The sequence below is a fragment of the Spinacia oleracea genome, chromosome 3 (assembly GCF_020520425.1).
Source record: "Spinacia oleracea cultivar Varoflay chromosome 3, BTI_SOV_V1, whole genome shotgun sequence".
Classification (NCBI taxonomy): domain Eukaryota; kingdom Viridiplantae; phylum Streptophyta; class Magnoliopsida; order Caryophyllales; family Amaranthaceae; genus Spinacia; species Spinacia oleracea.
Window position 1 is genome coordinate 115,316,722 of NC_079489.1, and position 18,309 is coordinate 115,335,030.

The following is an 18,309-nucleotide window of genomic DNA, read 5'->3' on the forward strand; positions in this document are numbered from 1 at the left end:
ACGTTGGTTGTCTGCTTAATACGAGTCATGCCGTCCTGCATAACGAACAGGACATCTGACTTAAGAAAAGAGGAAAAAGCAAAAGAACGGGTACGCCGTTAGATACAAGAGAAATGGCAACTGATAGGACGCCTCCCTAAGAAATAAAAGCATCAAAAAAGTAAAAATTTCAGATACATGCAGAAACAGGAAACTAACAAAAACGCTTACCAATAAGTGATCAAACTGCTGAAATGGTCAGACAAGTTGTCCACAACTCCAAGAACAACGAACTCCACCATAACAAGGGGCACCCTCCTTGAGGGGCAAATGATGTGGCCTAAAATAATAGACTGCCACAAGGCTTTACTAGGATGGCCAAAAAGGAAGACAAAGATTCTCCAACATGGATACCCAGAATCCATACTGAGCCCATATCCGCATCCAGACCCAGGGCCCATCTCTTAGGCCCATGACCCCCTTTGATTGGAAGAATCCCTGGTCAAATCATGTCTAAAAGCCCAACATGCAAAGGGCCCAACAGGTCTAATCAGACCTCCTATTATCGGACACATGTCCTAAATCTGGGGAAGCACCCAATCATCAGGCCTGGGTTTCAGGATCAAGTCCCAAGATACCTTAGCACTATAAATAGTGCAGATCCCTAGGAAAAAGGGGCATTCAATTCATTCCCACCAACCTTAAACTATCTTTGCTCTACCTTCTCTCTACAAATTATTTCTCTCTTTAGCCAATACTTACTTAGGCATCAGAGGGATATTCCTACGAGAATATTCTTGTTTTGCAGGTTGCAGAAAGTTCGTGCCAGCGCATACTTGAAACCTCAGAGGAACGCGTGACACGTCATCACCACAAAAGATCCCACAACAGTTATAGTTAAAATCGCATAGATTCTCTAAAAATCACATAGTACCTCTTTAAATCATAAAAGTACTGTATAACTCATATTGTTACTATTTAAACTAGCGAAGCCACTGGTCAAATTCGAGAAGTGAAAACGATATTTCGGCAAAACAAAAACGCTAATTTCTCCAAACAACAAACATTTTCAATTTTAAATAAAAATAGACTTAAAATACTTTAAAAACAACGAACCGAGATGTTATCTCTCAAAATTCTTGCGATGATTTGGAACGAGCGCAAATTCTTCGATTCGGTTTCGGTAATGGCGAACCTCCTTCTTGATCTACTACTTTCTCGTTTCCTCCTCAAGTAGATCCAATTATGAGAATTATATAATAATTACGTAGAAAACCGAACAAAAATGAACAAACCCTAGAAATTTGTAAAAGTCTGAAAAGCATAGAGAGAAAATAAATAGAGAAATAAAATGAATGCATATCTGAAATTTTTGAAAAATAAAAAACGTTTAAAACGTATATAAAAGTAGGTTAGATACAAATCGCATAGAAACTTTATAAATCAGATAGTAACTCTTTAAATTACATAATCACTGTGATACTCATATAGTTAAAATCTTTCATGTGACAGTTACACATGTTGTCCAGCCAAAATTACTCTGTTGCCCTGGTTCATGGACCAGGTTTATAATTGAAAATTCTAAGATAGTCATAATAAAAATCACCATGATAAGGGAATTAATTTGGATCACATAAATTAATTTTACATTACCTTTTTATTATCTAAAAACTAATTAAATAATTTTAGAAAATATCAAAAATCGGTTTTTATTTTTATTTTTGTGTAAATCAAAAATTAATTTCCAAAATAGATAAAAAATAATTAGTGATAATTAAGAATGGGGTTTTAATAATTTTCTCTCTCCTCTCCTTAACCACCTCGCCGGACCACCAACCTTCACCACCCACCCACCCACACCCGCCGCAGGCCCCTCCCCGTCGCATCCCTTTCCCCGACGTCGACGCCGATGCAGCCCCTTGCCCGACGCCTATGCAACCACCTCCCGCCGCATCCCCTCCTTGTCGCAGCTAGCCCCCCCCCCGGTCGAAGCCCCCTCCCCCCTTCGCACCGGCCTCCCCCACCTTTTGCGACACAACCTCTCCTAAACCACCTCGTGGTTGGGCCTTTGCGGCCGGATTTACCGTGAGGTGACGCGCGGTGTGTAGGGTTTTTTTGGGCCCAAAATCACAACTTTTTTTTTATAGTTATACAAAATTTAATTAGTACTTAAATAAAACGTGCAATAAATGACACAAAACAAATAATGTCTTGGTGGTTTGTCATCAAGTCCTCTATATTTGACATAAAAGTCTGAGGTTTGAACCCTCACACAATCATATATTTTTTTGAATTTTTGACCTTTACTCTATTCTATTAAGTAAAAAGAATAAATTTTATGTTAATTACTTTTATTTTATTTTCATAAAATATTAAACCTTTATATGTCTAATCTTATTTCAAAATGTAGGGGAATACAGTTAAACATAATAACATGTGCGGAACAATCCCCAAAGCCAGGAAACATGTATAAAGCACAGATTAAGCAAACTTACATTCGAAGCGTGTTTTCCACAATAATCTGTCAACGAACACGAACAAAGAACTCCACTTGTCGTTCCTCTACTTGGTTCACCAACACGATCAGATCCGTCTTGATAATCGTATCTTAGACAATTGATCAAGATACTTTGCTTTTGGGAAGAACTCACTTTGGAGGCACAGAGAGAATTAGGGTTCTCTGTGTCTCTAGGGTTTGAGCAATATGAATTGTGTTTGTGTTGGAAACTAGGTTGTAAGGTTATATCATTAACCTTACTAACCGACCAAGCAAAAAGCAAGGCCGGCTAGCAAGCCGTGCGAGCCAAGCAACACGGAGACACGCCCGCGTGCCCAGCGACACACTGCAGGCCGAAGCCCACAGCGCGCGCGCCGAGCAGCTGGGCCGTGGGCCTTGCTCGCTCGTCGCTGCTGTTGCGCTATTGCTTGCTGCTGCGTGCTCGCGCCCAATGGGCTTGCCTTGGCTCGCAAGCTTGCGGGCTCGTTGGGCCTTGCACGCTTACGTGCTTGGCTCGACGGGGCCGGCAACTCCGATGCCCTTCGTATTCGCGATTTAATATATTTCCGATATATTATTTATCGTTTCGTATACGACGAATCACCGTCGTACGATGCGATTTATTCGTGCCGCCCAGCTTACGAATATTCGTGATACGATATACGATTCCGACAAAGATCGTATCGTATAATACGTTTCCAACTAATTTCGGAAAAGCTATTAAATGAATTTCCGATTCATTTAATCCGGTGATCTGTTACGTGTCATTGGTGTGACCTTGTAGGTTCATTCAAGAGTAAGTTGTGAGTTCAATATCCATTAGAACTCACTGATTGGAAGCATTGCTCCAGCTAGCTGTTCAGATCACTTGATCTCACTGAATTAATTGTTCGCAATTAATCTGAACCTTGGTATTAGACTTAATGCACCTTGGGTGAAGGACATATTTCCTTCAATCTCCCACTTGTCATTCAGACAAGTGTGCATCCACATTCCTTTGTCGCTTAGTGTTACTTACTAAACATAAGTAAGATCCAAGCCATCCTTATTAGGTCCAGAAGTGTTTCTCGGATTACAGAGTTCAACTGTCAAACTTTTGCAGAAGGTTAAGCCTAACCATTCTGAGCACGGCCATGCATTTTACAGTATCTAACTCTCCGAGAGGCTTGTTACACAACAACACCATATCCTATCAAAGATAGGAGGACAATCCATTCTTGCAATCTATGAACACCCACTTTGATTCATAGTACACCCAATAACTGCTTTTATAGCCTCCTTTTACGGTGCGACGCTTAGCTGGTATCAAAGCGAACTAATTCTCAAACGAGCAGACATAATCGCTCATGTTCCGAGGAACGGTTTCTAATCACCATTAATGAGAACTACCTATGACATGACTTTAATCTCTTAAAGAGTTCTCATGGTCAATCCGATACAAGATCCAATAAGTATCTATGCAAAAGATTCTGACATCCAGTCACTCTAGTTCAAGAAACAGAACTAAGTAATCTACTTGCAATCTATTCTTCATTAGTCATTGGTCGTCCACCTTTCAATGACCTGGATTAGGGATCCTTTGTGACTTCAATATTCAAGTTCACTTATGGGTGTTTCTTTGTCAAAGAATCCATCTTGACATCCTATTTGAATGATTTGAATCACATTGACTTATCATTTAATTCTAAACCACAATTAAATGAATATGAAATAAATAAATTTCATAAATATGAAATGGTTAAACCAATTGTTTTAAACATAGATCTAACAGATGTTCTAAAACAATACTTAGAAAATCAAAGCCATTCTCCAACATGCTTGATTCCCATGGTTGCTACATGTGCGATGTGTTTCACTTGTGGCAACGGTTTAGTCAATGGATCCGCGACGTTGTCGTCAGTTCCAACCTTGCAAATCTCGATTTCCTTTCTTTCAACAATCTCTCGAAGTATGTGAAATCGCCGCAGTACGTGCTTGGACTTCTGGTGGCTCCTAGGCTCCTTTGCCTGGGCAATGGCTCCGCTATTGTCGCAATACAAAGCCATTGGTCCTTTAATGGAGGGGACAACACCAACTTCTTCGATGAACTTCCGAATCCAAACAGCTTCCTTTGCTGCTTCTGAGGCAGCAATGTACTCGGCTTCAGTTGTAGAATCCGCAATAGTGCTTTGCTTAGCACTTTTCCAGCTTACTGCTCCGCCGTTGAGGCAGAACACAAACCCAGACTGTGATCTGAAATCATCTATGTCGGTTTGAAAGCTTGCGTCCGTATAGCCCTTAACAATCAACTCATCTGTACCACCATAAACCAGAAACTGATCCTTAGTCCTTTTCAGGTACTTTAGGATGTTCTTGGCAGCAGTCCAATGCGCCTCACCTGGTTCTGACTGGTACCTGCTCGTTGCACTGAGTGCGAACGAAACATCCGGCCTTGTACAAATCATAGCATACATGATGGATCCAATAGCCGAAGCATATGGAATTCCACTCATCTTTCTATGCTCATCAGATGTTTTGGGACACTGATTCTTGCTTAGATATACGCCATGTGACATGGGTAGATGGCCTCTCTTGGCTTCCATCATATTGAACCTAGCTAGCACTTTGTCAATGTACGTGCTTTGGCTTAGTCCAATCATCCTCTTAGATCTACCCCTATAGATCTTGATGCCCAATATGTACTGTGCCTCCCCTAATTCCTTCATTGAGAAACACTTCCCGAGCCAAGTCTTTACAGACTCCAACATAGGAATGTCGTTTCCAATAAGCAGTATGTCGTCAACATACAAGACTAGGAATGCAATTTTACTCCCACTGACCTTCTTGTATACACAAGATTCGTCCTGATTCTTGATGAAGCCAAACTTATTGACTGCTTCATCAAATCATTTATTCCAACTCCTTGATGCCTGCTTTAGTCCGTAGATGGACTTCTTAAGCTTGCATACCTTTCCTTGGTTCTTTTGATCGACAAAACCCTCCGGGTGTGTCATGAACACAGTCTCTTCAAGAACACCGTTCAAGAAGGCAGTTTTGGCATCCATTTGCCATATTTCATAGTCATGAAAAGCGGCAATTGCAAGGATTATCCGAATAGACTTAAGCATCGCGACTGGAGAAAAGGTTTCATCGTAGTCAACGCCGTGAACTTGCCTGTAACCTTTTGCTACCAATCTAGCCTTGTATATGTATACAATTCCATCTTTGTCTTTCTTCAACTTGAAGACCCATTTGCATCCGATAGGTGTGAACCCATCCGGCAAATCAACCAAATCCCAGACTTGATTTTCAGACATGGAGTCTATTTCAGATTGCATGGCCTCTAACCATTTAATGGAGCTTTGGCTCATCATAGCTTGCTTGTAAGTCAAAGGTTCATCACTTCCAATATGAGAACGTCTAAGATTTCAGTCAAGAGGACGCCTGTCCATCTGTCCGGCTGAAAAATAGTTCTATTTGACCTACGAGGGGCAACAACGTTTTGAGGAACTACTCCCACTGGATCTTCTAAAGACCTTGGAGGTTCATCAACTTGAACTGCTTCTAAAGAGTTCTGAGTTCGTTGTTCGTCTCGAATCTCTTCGAGGTCTATTATTCTCCCACTTGTCAATTTGGAAATATGATTTCTTTCCAAAAAGACACCGTCACGAGCAACGAATACCTTGTTGTCTGACTTGTTGTAGAAATAATACCCCATAGTTTCTTTTGGATACCCAACGAAGAAACATTTGTCAGATTTAGGTTGTAGCTTGTCCGAAATTAATCGCTTGACATATGCTTCGCAACCCCAAATCTTCAGAAAAGACAACTTTGGAAGTTTCCCAGTCCATAATTCGTATGGAGTCTTTTCAACAGCTTTTGACGGAGCACGATTCAGTGTGAGTGCTGCAGTTTGCAAAGCATGTCCCCAGAACTATAAAGGTAGTTCAGCCTGACCCATCATTGACCTGACCATATCGAGTAAGGTCCTATTTCTCCGTTCTGACACTCCATTCCATTGAGGTGTCCCCGGAGCAGTCAATTCAGAAAGAATACCGCATTCTTTTAGATGGTCATCAAACTCGTGGCTAAGATATTCACCTCCTCGATCTAATCTTAGAGCTTTGATTTTCTTGCCATGTTGATTCTCTACTTCATTTTGAAATTCTCGGAATTTCTCAAACGATTCAGACTTGTGCTTCATTAAGTAAATATAGCCATATCTACTGAAGTCGTCTGTAAACGTTATGAAATAGCTGAACTCACCTCTAGCTTTCGTACTCATAGGCCCACATACGTCCGTATGTATTAGCCCTAGTAGTTCGCTTGCTCTTTCTCCCACCTTTGAGAAAGGTTGCTTTGTCATTTTGCCAAGTAAACAAGATTCGCATTGATCAATCTTCTCTAAGTCGAATGATTCTAGAATTCCTTTCCGTTGAAGTAATTCCATGCGCTTTATGTTTATATGGCCTAATCGACAATGCCACAGAAATGTGAGATCCGAATCACCAGTTTTAGCCTTTTTGGTATTTATGTTATAAATGTGTTTGCTCGTATCTAGCATATAAAGACCGTTTTCTTGTTGTGCTGAACCATAAAACATTCCATTCAAAGAAAAAGAACAACTATTGTCTTTAAATTGAAAACTAAAACCTTTAGAATCCAAACTTGAAACGGAAATGATGTTTCTGGTGATACTAGGAACATAGTAACAGTTTTCTAGTTCCAAAACAAACCCACTAGGCAAAGAAATAAAATAAGATCCTACGGCTAATGCAGCAATCCGTGCTCCATTTCCCACGCGTGGATCCATCTCGCCTTTATCAAGCTTTCTACTTCTCCTTAGTCCCTGTGAATTGGAACATAAGTGTGAGCCACAACCAGTATCGAATACCCAAGAAGTAGAATTAGCAAGATTACAATGTATAACATACATACCTGAAGGAGAAGCAACGTTTCCGTCCTTCTTCTCTTCCTTTAGTTTGGGGCAATCTCGCTTGTAATGACCAATTTCATTACAATTGAAGCATTGCGATGTAGCAGGAGAAGCATTCCTCTTCATCTTGCTCTTGGGAGGCGCTAGATGCCCTCCGGGAGTGGACGAAGATGCAGCCTTGCTTTTCTTCCCCTTGCCTACTTTCTTGAATTTTGTGCACCTCACATTCAAAGGGTCTTGATTGAACTTAAGGATTCTCTCGAATTTCACGAGCAATTCCACAAGTTCACAGAATGTGCTCTCTTTCTGATGAAAGAGATAGTGCATCTTAAAACCTTCATAATCCTTATGAAGAGAATTCAGCACTAGTGCAATAGCTACTGACTCTTTGATGGAACCACCAAGTCTTTCAATTGTGAAGAATAATCCAGACATCATATCCACATGAGACCGAATTGGTGTGTTCTTGTCCATCTTGATAGAGTAAATGCGCCTTTGTGCCTCTAGAAGTTCGATTTCTAGGCACAACTTGCGTGGGGTTACGAGCTTGAGGTCGCCCATCGAATTAGCCAATTCGTCGACCCCATTGCCACCAGTTTGGCACAAGGGTCGAAAACCCGCACACTTATCCTCGAGGCTACTTAGGAGAGCTTGAGGTTCAAAAGTAATGAACCTTCCTCTCCAACTCTCAGGGATAGACTTAAGGATGAACTCCGTGACAAGGTACTTGTGAAGTGCCCAACTTCTGTACCTTTCAGGAGTCATGCCTCGCGCATCATAGCTAGGGAAAGGTTGTTCAATGACATAGTGTATGCCATTAACTTTCAAAACTTCGATAAGTTTCTCTTTCCATTCAAGAAAATTAGTCAAGTCTAACTCAACATCCAGAATTTCAGATGATATGATTGTCGTTATGTTTGCGACCATTTTGATTACTACAATCGAAAAGAATTTGCAATAAATAACCATTCATACAATTCAATAACTTTGAAATAAAAGAAAAAACATGCAATCATTAAAGCTATTAAAACATTTCCTTCATGCAAAAAGCAAAAACATGGTCCAAAATGAATGAAACGATTCCAAGACCCCAAAAGTCCTAAATCCTTAAGCAGCTTTAGCATGTCTTAAGTAGTTTAAGATTTTAGGTAAGCAAAACCTATTGCTAGTAATCTCCAAATTACTCTTGGTTAATAAATTAATGCCATAATTTATCCCATTGTCACAACTTAATGCCATTTGTTGTTTGAGTTGCAACCACAATCAACGTGCTCCTTTAGAACGCCTTACCACCTAAGTCAACTAAAATAGCACCTCGCTTTAGCGTAAACCTACTATCTTAGATCCCTAGATTTTTGTAAGTGTTGATTTGGAAGGCAATTTTCAAAACTCAATATTACTTGGACCTAGTTGTTTCTATGTTAGTTCGATTATTTAGTGAACTTATAACTAATCGATTCATAGGAAACAACCTGTTCATGCAAAGCATACATACATTCATACATTCACGCATAATATATATTAAGTTGCATAAATAAATGGTGATCTAGTATGGCCCAAAACTTTTGTCTTGAAGCATCCAATCTTCATCACCTCCTTGTTAGCTTGGCATCGTCTTGAATCTTCGTTCAAATGCTAACTTAAAGTTCTAAACTTAGAAATACTTGAAATAATAAAATTTCATCAAAATTTCCATGGTACGCAGACCATATCTAAAAATTTACATTCAAAGATAGAACGGTACGCAGACCGTATTTAACTATCCTAAATTGGCCATACTAGTCACTTGGAGTACCTGCATTGCATAAAATATATATTCTACGCATTCACCCATTCGTGTGCTAAAACGAATGGCCCATGTAAATATGCAAGTATTTACGTGAATTAATTAAAAATTCACGTTCACATAAACGCGTCCTAAAAGATTAATCAATTTCCAAATTATTAATCCTTAGACTTTATTCTAATTAAAATTGAATTAATAAAAAAATGCGACCTACAAAATAATTAAAATAATTATTTCATTTTAATTTCATTTAGTGGCTCCCACTCAAACCAATAATTATTCCGGATAATTAATTATGAAATATTAAATTAAAACTCGCGGCCCGGCCCAAGCAAATAAAATATTAAATTAAATATCCCGTTAGCCCAAATTAATGCAAATATACGAAGCCCAACGAATTAAACGATTTTTTTAAAAAAAAGTCCAATTGCTTGATTGGGCTAGGCTTGTGCCCAGCCCCGCCTCGCGTGAGGCCCAAGAGCACACGAGCAGAGCTCGCGCACCCCGCCCCATCGCTCGCGCGCGCGCGTCCCCGCAGCGATGCTGCCCTGCGCTGCGTGTTGTGCATCGTGAGTGCTCGACGTCGCAAGGCTTGCGCCTCGCTTCATCGCAGCCCGCCAGGCTACCTCGCCTGCCCTTCCTCGCCCAGCGCGCACGAGGCACGCAGCATCGCTGCTGCTGCCCGTGTCGCATGGCTCGGTCGGGCATAATGGCCTCGTATGGCTCGACGAGCCATACTTCCACCATGCTCATGTTCGTGTTTTTGGTTCGTAAAATGGACCATCTTATATAAAATTAAATTTAATTCACGAACTTGCATTAATTTTATTTTTCAAAAAAAAAGTTACGATTTAATTTTCGAAAAACAACGATTTTTAACGATTTAATAAACTTTAACGACAATCCAATTTCGTAAAATTAATAAATCAAGGGCTAACAATATTCAAACTTTCAAGAACGATCGAATCAACTTTAAAGTTTGAACTTTTAATTAATAAAATCCGAAACTTTATATCGTTCATTAACAATTAAATTTCAGATTATTAATAATTTGGTTTAAGTGCGATTAAAATTAACGAAACCAATCAAAATTTTAATCCAATAATTTTTAAAATTAGCCACTGACCCATGAAATCATACCCCCTTCCCCAATTAACCGAATTATTAAACCAAAATTAATTAAAATTCAATTAGGGTTGCAAATTTTACGAATTGGGGAAACGCAAAATTAGGGTTTATACTTATCGGAAGAATCTGAAATTTTTACCATAGATCAAGCATGTACCCAGCAACATTGTGTCAAAATTTCAAGCAATTCAGAGTAGTTTAGGTTGACCTTTTAATTGAATTACTGTCCGAAACTTTTAATTTTTAATGAAAAATTAACAAAAATGCCCAAAAAACGATACTTCTAGGCCTGTTTTTGCAATTCTATTCCCATGAATTGATCTTAGAAAATCGTTTTCCATCAGATTAGGGTTTTAAAAATCGAAAAGGCGATGATTTTTGATTTCGGACCTGATTATACGCAATTCATCCAATAATTCGTAAAAAATTCCAAAAAATCAACAAAAAATCCAAAATTTCGACAGATGCAAAAACAATAATAATCATGCTAATTCATGCTTTGAATACATAAGGCTCATGATACCACTGTAGGGGAATACGGTTAAACATAATAACATGTGCGGAACAATCCCCAAAGCCAGGAAACATGTATAAAGCACAGATTAAGCAAACTTACATTCAAAGCGTGTTTTCCACAATAATCTGTCAACGAACACGAACAAAGAACTCCACTTGTCGTTCCTCTACTTGGTTCACCGACACGATCAGATCCGTCTTGATAATCGTAGCTTAGACAATTGATCAAGATACTTTGCTTTTGGGAAGAACTCACTTTGGAGGCACAGAGAGAATTAGGGTTCTCTGTGTCTCTAGGGTTTGAGCAATATGAATTGTGTTTGTGTTGGAAACTAGGTTGTAAGGTTATATCATTAACCTTACTAACCGACCAAGCAAGAAGCAAGGCCACTGGGAAGCCGTGCGAGCCAAGCAACACGCACACACGCCCGCGTACGAATATTCGCGATACGATATACGATTCCGACAAAGGTCGTATCGTATAATACGTTTCCAACTAATTCCCGAAAAGCTATTAAATGAATTTCCGATTCATTTAATCCGGTGATCTGTTACGTGTCATTGGTGTGACCTTGTAGGTTCAGTCAAGAGTAAGTTGTGAGTTCAATATCCATTAGAACTCACTGATCGGAAGCATTGCTCCAGCTAGCTGTTCCGATCACTTGATCTCACTGAATTAATTGTTCGCAATTAATCTGAACCTTGGTATTAGACTTAATGCACCTTGGGTGAATGACATATTTCCTTCACAAAATAAGTCTTATTTATTTATTTCCTTTGTTTTAGTTATTTATAGTTGAATTATTTTATTTATCTTAATTTAATATTTTTAGTAACTCGTGTTTTTATTATTTTATTTTTGTTTTTCTCGATCCCTCCCTTGGCTTTATCTGATGTAAGTTACGTGTTCGGGATCCAAATCACATATTCAAATATCAATTCAAGTCCATATATAGTTCGTATAATAATTTATACGATAAAAAGAACACTTACTTTTGAAACTTTGATCTAAATATTTCTTGAGGAAACTACTTACAATATAGATGGTCATTGCCATACCACAATATAGATGAACATTGTTGTTGGATTTTGTGATGGTAATGTCCTTCATATTGTTGGTAAGTACCTTAGCCATTTGTTAGGTCTAAACTAGTATTAACATTTTATAGAAAAAGAATTTATATTGAGCAAATGAATTTGTTTTGACTTGTGACATGCTTCCTCCATTCAATAATGATGTTTTAATTCCTATTTCATGTTTAACAACGCACATTTCATATCATTTTCTTAAAATGTTGTAAATATGGGTTTGCAAGGCTAAATTATAGAACAAGAGTTACAACAATTAACTTGTGCATTGGCATGCGTGAAAATGACAAACTTTGCGAGTAAAAGTGAATGGATGAAATACAAAGTATTTCATATACATCAATAAAACATAAGCAGTATTTTGGAGTACTTCATATATAATACATTAGCCTTCAAGATAATTTATGGCTTGATGGTTTGAGGGCACAAAGTTTTAGATACAAATAGTATGAGGCTCACACCTCACCCACCCCAAAAGAAAGGAAAGTTTTTATAGGAGGAGAACCAGATACAAATGTTAAAGAGAACCAATACATGAGATTTGGGAATAAGACAGAACTCGGGGGGATAAATGTGGCTTCAAGGTTGTCGAGTTTGGTATGGGCTTCAGTGTAATCCTTGATAAATGCATGCTTCCTGGCCAGCTTCATATCTCTCAACATATACGTACCTACAAACATAACAATAATTAGGAATGATGAAAACAAAAAAGACTATGTAATGTTGCATTTCTGATGGACTATGCTGTCTATGCATTGCTTTCACTACCTTGAAAGATGGATCTTTGACATCAATTGGGAAAACAGGAAAACCAAGAAAATCTACATCTCTCCTTGCTTTAATGACATAAATTAAGCAATATATATTAGCCAAAGAACATGAAAACCCCGTATTTTGTGTCTTGAACCAAATTTAAATGACACGAACCTTGAAATAGGAATTATCAAACTCCAACCATTGCACGTTAAACCTCGTAGCTGAATTCGCAAATTCTCCAAATCCTAAACACCACCAAAAAAGGAAAAACTAAAATGAATACGCATTATCCTATTAAACCTGATAATTTAGATCATATCTGGGTAAAACCAACATCCTTAAATATGTAATTTCAATCCTTTGTCCATACCCAAATCTAGAAATAAATACAGACCTCGAAAAAAACATCAAAAGGCCCAAGTATGAGGTAGCACAATAAGAAAGTGCCATGACTGAAGAGAATTACCTTAAGGCTGTCTACAAAGAGTAAAGTTATGCCACACCCTCTTTTAAAAACACAAGACTGGCAAATGCATAGCCACTTACTCATTGGCTAGCTTGATGCCCTAACAATTTCTAACTACTCAGCTTGCTGCAGTAAACATGAGTTGCTTTATCTGTTATACCTGCTAAAACAACATGTTAAATCGAAAGTCAAAGGCCACAAAAGGAACTCGACCCGTTTATAACAAATAGCAGCAAGTACTGTAAGGGATTTAAACTAAGCATGAATAATAAACATATTACAGTAGTGAAGGGAAATTTATATATATGTACACTGCATACAAAGAATCAAGTACAATGAGATGATAAATATAGAGATATATCATTTCTTCAAAAAGTTCAGTGTCGAAATTACCACCATGTACACTGTTGTGGGATCTTTTACGGTGATGACGTGTCACGCGTTCCTCGGAGGTATCAAGTATGAGTTGGCACGAACCTCTGGCAACCTGCAAAACAAGAATATTCCTGTAGGAATATTCCCTCCGATGCTTAAGTAAGTATAAGCTAGAGAGGGAAGTAATTTTTTGAGAGAAGGCAGAGCAAAGATAGTTTTAGGTTGGTGGGAATGAATTGATTGCCCCTTTTACCTTGGGAATTGGACTATATATATAGGGCTAGGGTTTTTGGGAAGTGTCCGAAAACCCTAGCTATATGACTGGCTGATCTTTAGAGATGAGGACATGTGTCCTTATCTGGTGCGTTTTGAAATAAAGGGCTTTAAGGTGCCTTTTTAGGATTGGGCTTGTCAAACAAGTCGGGCCTTCGTAGCATTTATAGAGGACATGTGTCAAGCTATCATTGGGACATGATGTCCAATTATTTTTTGCCACATCATTTGCCCCTCAAAGGGGGTCTTATCTTTTTACAAGGTAAATCGCCTTTGAAAATTAATGAGCGACTCAAATAGTACCTTATGGCGGGAGGCAACATTTTGTCAGTTGTGACTCAACTTGGGGCACATTTAGAGAGAAACTTGTGCTCTAACATGTGGCTAGACATGAGTCATGATGGGAGTTTGCAAGTCATGATAGGAGCTTGCAAGTCCTGATTGGGAGGAGGAAGACGTGGAGGAAGAAGAAGTGAATTCCTCCGTCGGGCTGGACGTCCAGGATGGTAGTTTGACCGCTCCTGGTCCTTAACCTTTTCTTTGACTGTTGGTTTTCGCGGTGCCAGCGTTTTGTATTAATATTGGTACTTTTTGGCACTCTTTATTTTAGTTTCCGCGCTGTGTGCGCGTGTAGGAATTTTTGTGCCTTCTGTGCACTTTTTATGTATTCATCCCTTTTCAGTCATACGCTGATTTTTTGAAATGAATTTTGTTGCCGTATGTGGACGGTAATCCCAGTGTTTTAGGTGATGAATCTAATTTGGGGCGCTAATCTAGGCCACTCCTCAGGCCGTCAACCGATTAGTCTTTTCTGACACCATCAAATGAGAAGGCGTCGATATTGATTGACTATCTTTATTGAGTCATGATGGGAGCAAGTCCCGATGGGGAGCAAGTCCATGAGGGAGTAATTCCCGATGGGGAGCTTGCAAGTCTTCAGGGGAGCTTGCAAGTCCTGACAAGGAGTTTGGACAAGGCGTCTTGATGAGGCGCCTTGACGAGGAGCAAGTCCCGATGGGGAGCAAGTTCATGAGGGAGTAAGTCCCGATGGGGAGCTTGCAAGTCTTGAGGGGAGCTTGCAAGTCCTGACAAGGAGTTTGGACAAGGCGTCTTGATGAGGCGCCTTGACGAGGAGCAAGTCCCGATGGGGAGCAAGTCCATGAGGGAGTAAGTCCTGATGGGGAGCTTCCAAGTTTTGAGGGGAGCTTGCAAGTCCTGACAAGGAGTTTGGACAAGGCGTCTTGATGAGGACTCCTTGTCGAGGAGCTAGTCCTGATGGTTCTTTTTGGAGGGTTTGCCCCTATATTTGTAGGCGTTTAGTAAGCCGTTCGGTTTTATAGGTTCTGATAAGGGGTCCTGACGAGGAGTCCCGTCGAGGAGTCTTGATGGGGCGCCTTGATGAGGCGCATTTGACGAAGAGTGTTGATGAGGCGCCTTGATGAGAGGCCTTGATGAGGCGCCTTGATGAGAGGCCTTGATGAGGCGCCTTGACGAGAAGTCTTGATGAGGCGCCTTGGTGAGAGGCCTTGATGAGGCGCTTGGTGAGAGGCCTTGATGAGGCGCCTTGATGAGAGGTCTTGATGAGGCGCCTTGACGAGAGGCCTTGATGAGGCGCCTTGATGAGAGGCCTTGATGAGGCGCCTTGATGAGAGGCCTTGATGAGGCGCCTTGACGAGAAGTCTTGATGAGGCGCCTTGGTGAGAGGCCTTGATGAGGCGCCTTGACGAGAAGCCTTGATGAGGCACCTTGATGAGAGGCCTTGATGAGGCGCCTTGGTGAGAGGCCTTGATGAGGCGCCTTGATGAGAGGCCTTGATGAGAGGCCTTGATGAGGCGCCTTGATGAGAGGCCTTGATGAGGCGCCTTGACGAGAAGTCTTGATGAGGCTCCTTGGTGAGAGGCCTTGATGAGGTGCCTTGACGAGAAGTCTTGATGAGGCGCCTTGATGAGAGGCCTTGATGAGGCGCCTTGACGAGAAGTCTTGATGAGGCGCCTTGATGAGAGGCCTTGATGAGGTGCCTTGACGAGAAGTCTTGATGAGGCGCCTTGATGAGAGGCCTTGATGAGGCAAAAATCATGCTTCCCTGTGCCCCTTTGATTGAAAATTGTTTTGATTCTTGGCATTTGATGATGAGCAATGTGGATGTGTTAGCCATGATTTGATATTCGGTTACTTTGATGCCATGACATGAGTCAACTCTGACTAACTATTTGTGGACTTGGTGGTTGACTGGTTGACTTGGTTAGGAATGTGTGATAGTTCTTGGTGTGTCGTTGATTTTGAGTATTGGTTTGCAACTATTAGTAGTGTTTTATGATTCATATACATGCACATTGAGGAGGACGAAGGCATTTTTCTATTTAGGTAGCCTTCAGATGAATTTAGATACATTTGTTCCCTCTTCTTCTACCCATGTTGTGCTTGTGCCCTTTATTCAGTGACCAACCATATTGCAAACCCGTGAAAGCCCCATTGGTTACTAGTCCCAAGCCTAGCTTGGGGGAGCTAATAGTAGTGAGGTGAGGGAGTTGTAGTGTGGTACATTTTGAGCGTATTGAGTATTGAAAAAGGGAGTTCTTCTTATCATGATTGTTGTTGAAAAAGAAAAAAAAAAGAGTTGAAAAATGAAAGAGATGAGAAGAATAAGAAAATGTGAAGGTTTCTAAAAGAAAAAAAAAGAGAGAGATTGAAAAAAAAAACAAAGAGAAAAATCTATTACTCTCAGAAAATTTTCAAAGTATTATTTCACTCAAGTTTTGTAAGTTCATATCCTTATGAGTATTGGTTATAATTGTGAAAAAGGCAAGAAAGTATGGTGTTGGTTATTTGTTGTTTTGTCATATGTTGAGTGGGAGAGTTATGGTCATTATTTTGGTTGATCATGGTTATATTTAGGATTTATGCTCCCCAAAGCCAAGGCTTTAAGCTCATATTTTACCCAAATTTACCGCACCCTTACCTAAGCCTATCATTACAAGCTTTGAAGACCTTCCAACCTTTGTGCATAGAGTCATATTAATATGAAAGTAGTTGTTTATCAATGCAAGTTATGACATGACACATTTCGAGTCGACTACTAGGTTGAGTGTATTGTTTTTCTAGACACACGAGTGTTGTGAATTTGGGAGGGCATTGTTCACTTACATGTTGGGAGGAGAGCGAACGAGTGACGAGTGTGTGAGCACTAGTCTTGAATTCCATTGTGCACTTGTGGTTCGCTTTGCGTGACAATTGTTAGGGAGGATTTGTGGTTGGGTGGATTTGATTGGTTGACATTGATGCATGCTCGTTAAATTTTGCCTTGAATTATGTCTCTCGTTTTGAAATATGTTAGGGGTGAAATTGATCTTATATTCATCGATGATTTCCTTGCTTAGGGACAAGCAAGGATCTAGCTTGGGGGAGTTTGATATGTGCATTTTATATAGAGTTTTTCCACCGTCCCTTAGTACTCTTTATGCATCAAATGAGCTCTTAGGAGCCGTCTTTAGTACTGATATGTGTTATTAAGTGTGCCTTGAGTTTCAGGATTACTTGGTGAGAAATTGGCCTTTTTAGGCTCGTTTCATGGTAATTTAGGCCACTACGTGATCCCGTGTTAGTTCGGGACGACTATCGTCGACTTGCGGGAGCCTTAGATGCTTATGGTTGAGCCCCGGAAGTTAGACTCGGTGTTACGGGCGAAGGACAGTGCATTAAGCTTTTCGCCCGGTTGATCTCCTTTCGCCCATCGGGCGAGCAAGTGGGAGCTGCTGCAGTCAACGGGCGTCCGGCGGGCGGCCCATGCCCGATGACAGGCGGGCGCGCAGCGAATACAAGGAGAGCAAGGATTCCATTCGCCCGGCGGGCGGAAGCTGCCCGACCGTGCGCGTGTCGAAATTTCATAGAGCATCACAATCCGCCTGGCGGGCAGACCTGCGCCCGACGGGCGGTCCTCGAGCTTTTCGCCCGGCGGGCGGCCGTCTGCCCGACTGGGCGATGACAACCTCTGCGCGTTTTACTTTAGTTTATTTCCGGTTTTTGTTGGGCTTTATGGGCAAAACTATAAATATAGCCCTTAGTAAATTAAGTTGGACATCTTATTATTCTAGCATTAGCACCTAGTTTTATCTTAGTTTTCTCTCAAATTCTCTACACTTAGTTTTATTATTCGAATTTAAAGCTCCAACTTTTGAGTTCTTCTTTTGTTCTTCATTTAGGTACTATTTCAATCTAAAGTTTGTTTATTCAATTTAATTTCTTTTACTTGCTTTATCAATTATTCTAATTATTTCTCCATTGATTAATATTGTTTTGGCTACCTTTATTATGTGCGAGTAGTTACTTTTCTAGGGTTTTGGGGATCCATGAATAATTATGAAGGGATGATTGAATAATTGTGATTGTTGGTATTGTGATTGATTCCTATTGATTGGTTTATTTCACTATGCAATTAGATTTGCGCAGGTTTAATTGTGATAGTCATGCAATATCAAGTTAAGATTCGAGAGATGTAATTTGATATTTAGGTTTGTGTCAATAGGTGGAAT

General features: G+C 40.1%; 1 long non-coding RNA gene across 4 annotated transcripts; it reads right to left on the minus strand.

Moving 5' to 3' along the window:
* Nucleotides 1-12,216: 12,216 nt before the first annotated feature.
* On the minus strand, nucleotides 12,217-15,384 carry LOC130470480 (uncharacterized). 4 transcript variants are annotated; one of them, XR_008930914.1, is made up of 4 exons: nucleotides 13,526-15,384; nucleotides 13,213-13,292; nucleotides 12,838-12,911; nucleotides 12,217-12,580 (listed from the first exon to the last, which is right to left on the minus strand). It is a non-coding gene; the product is annotated as an uncharacterized lncRNA (long non-coding RNA). The 4 variants fall into 4 exon arrangements; XR_008930913.1 differs by having other exon boundaries at nucleotides 13,133-13,292; XR_008930915.1 differs by having other exon boundaries at nucleotides 13,213-13,295.
* Between the last annotated feature and the right edge of the window lie 2,925 nt (nucleotides 15,385-18,309).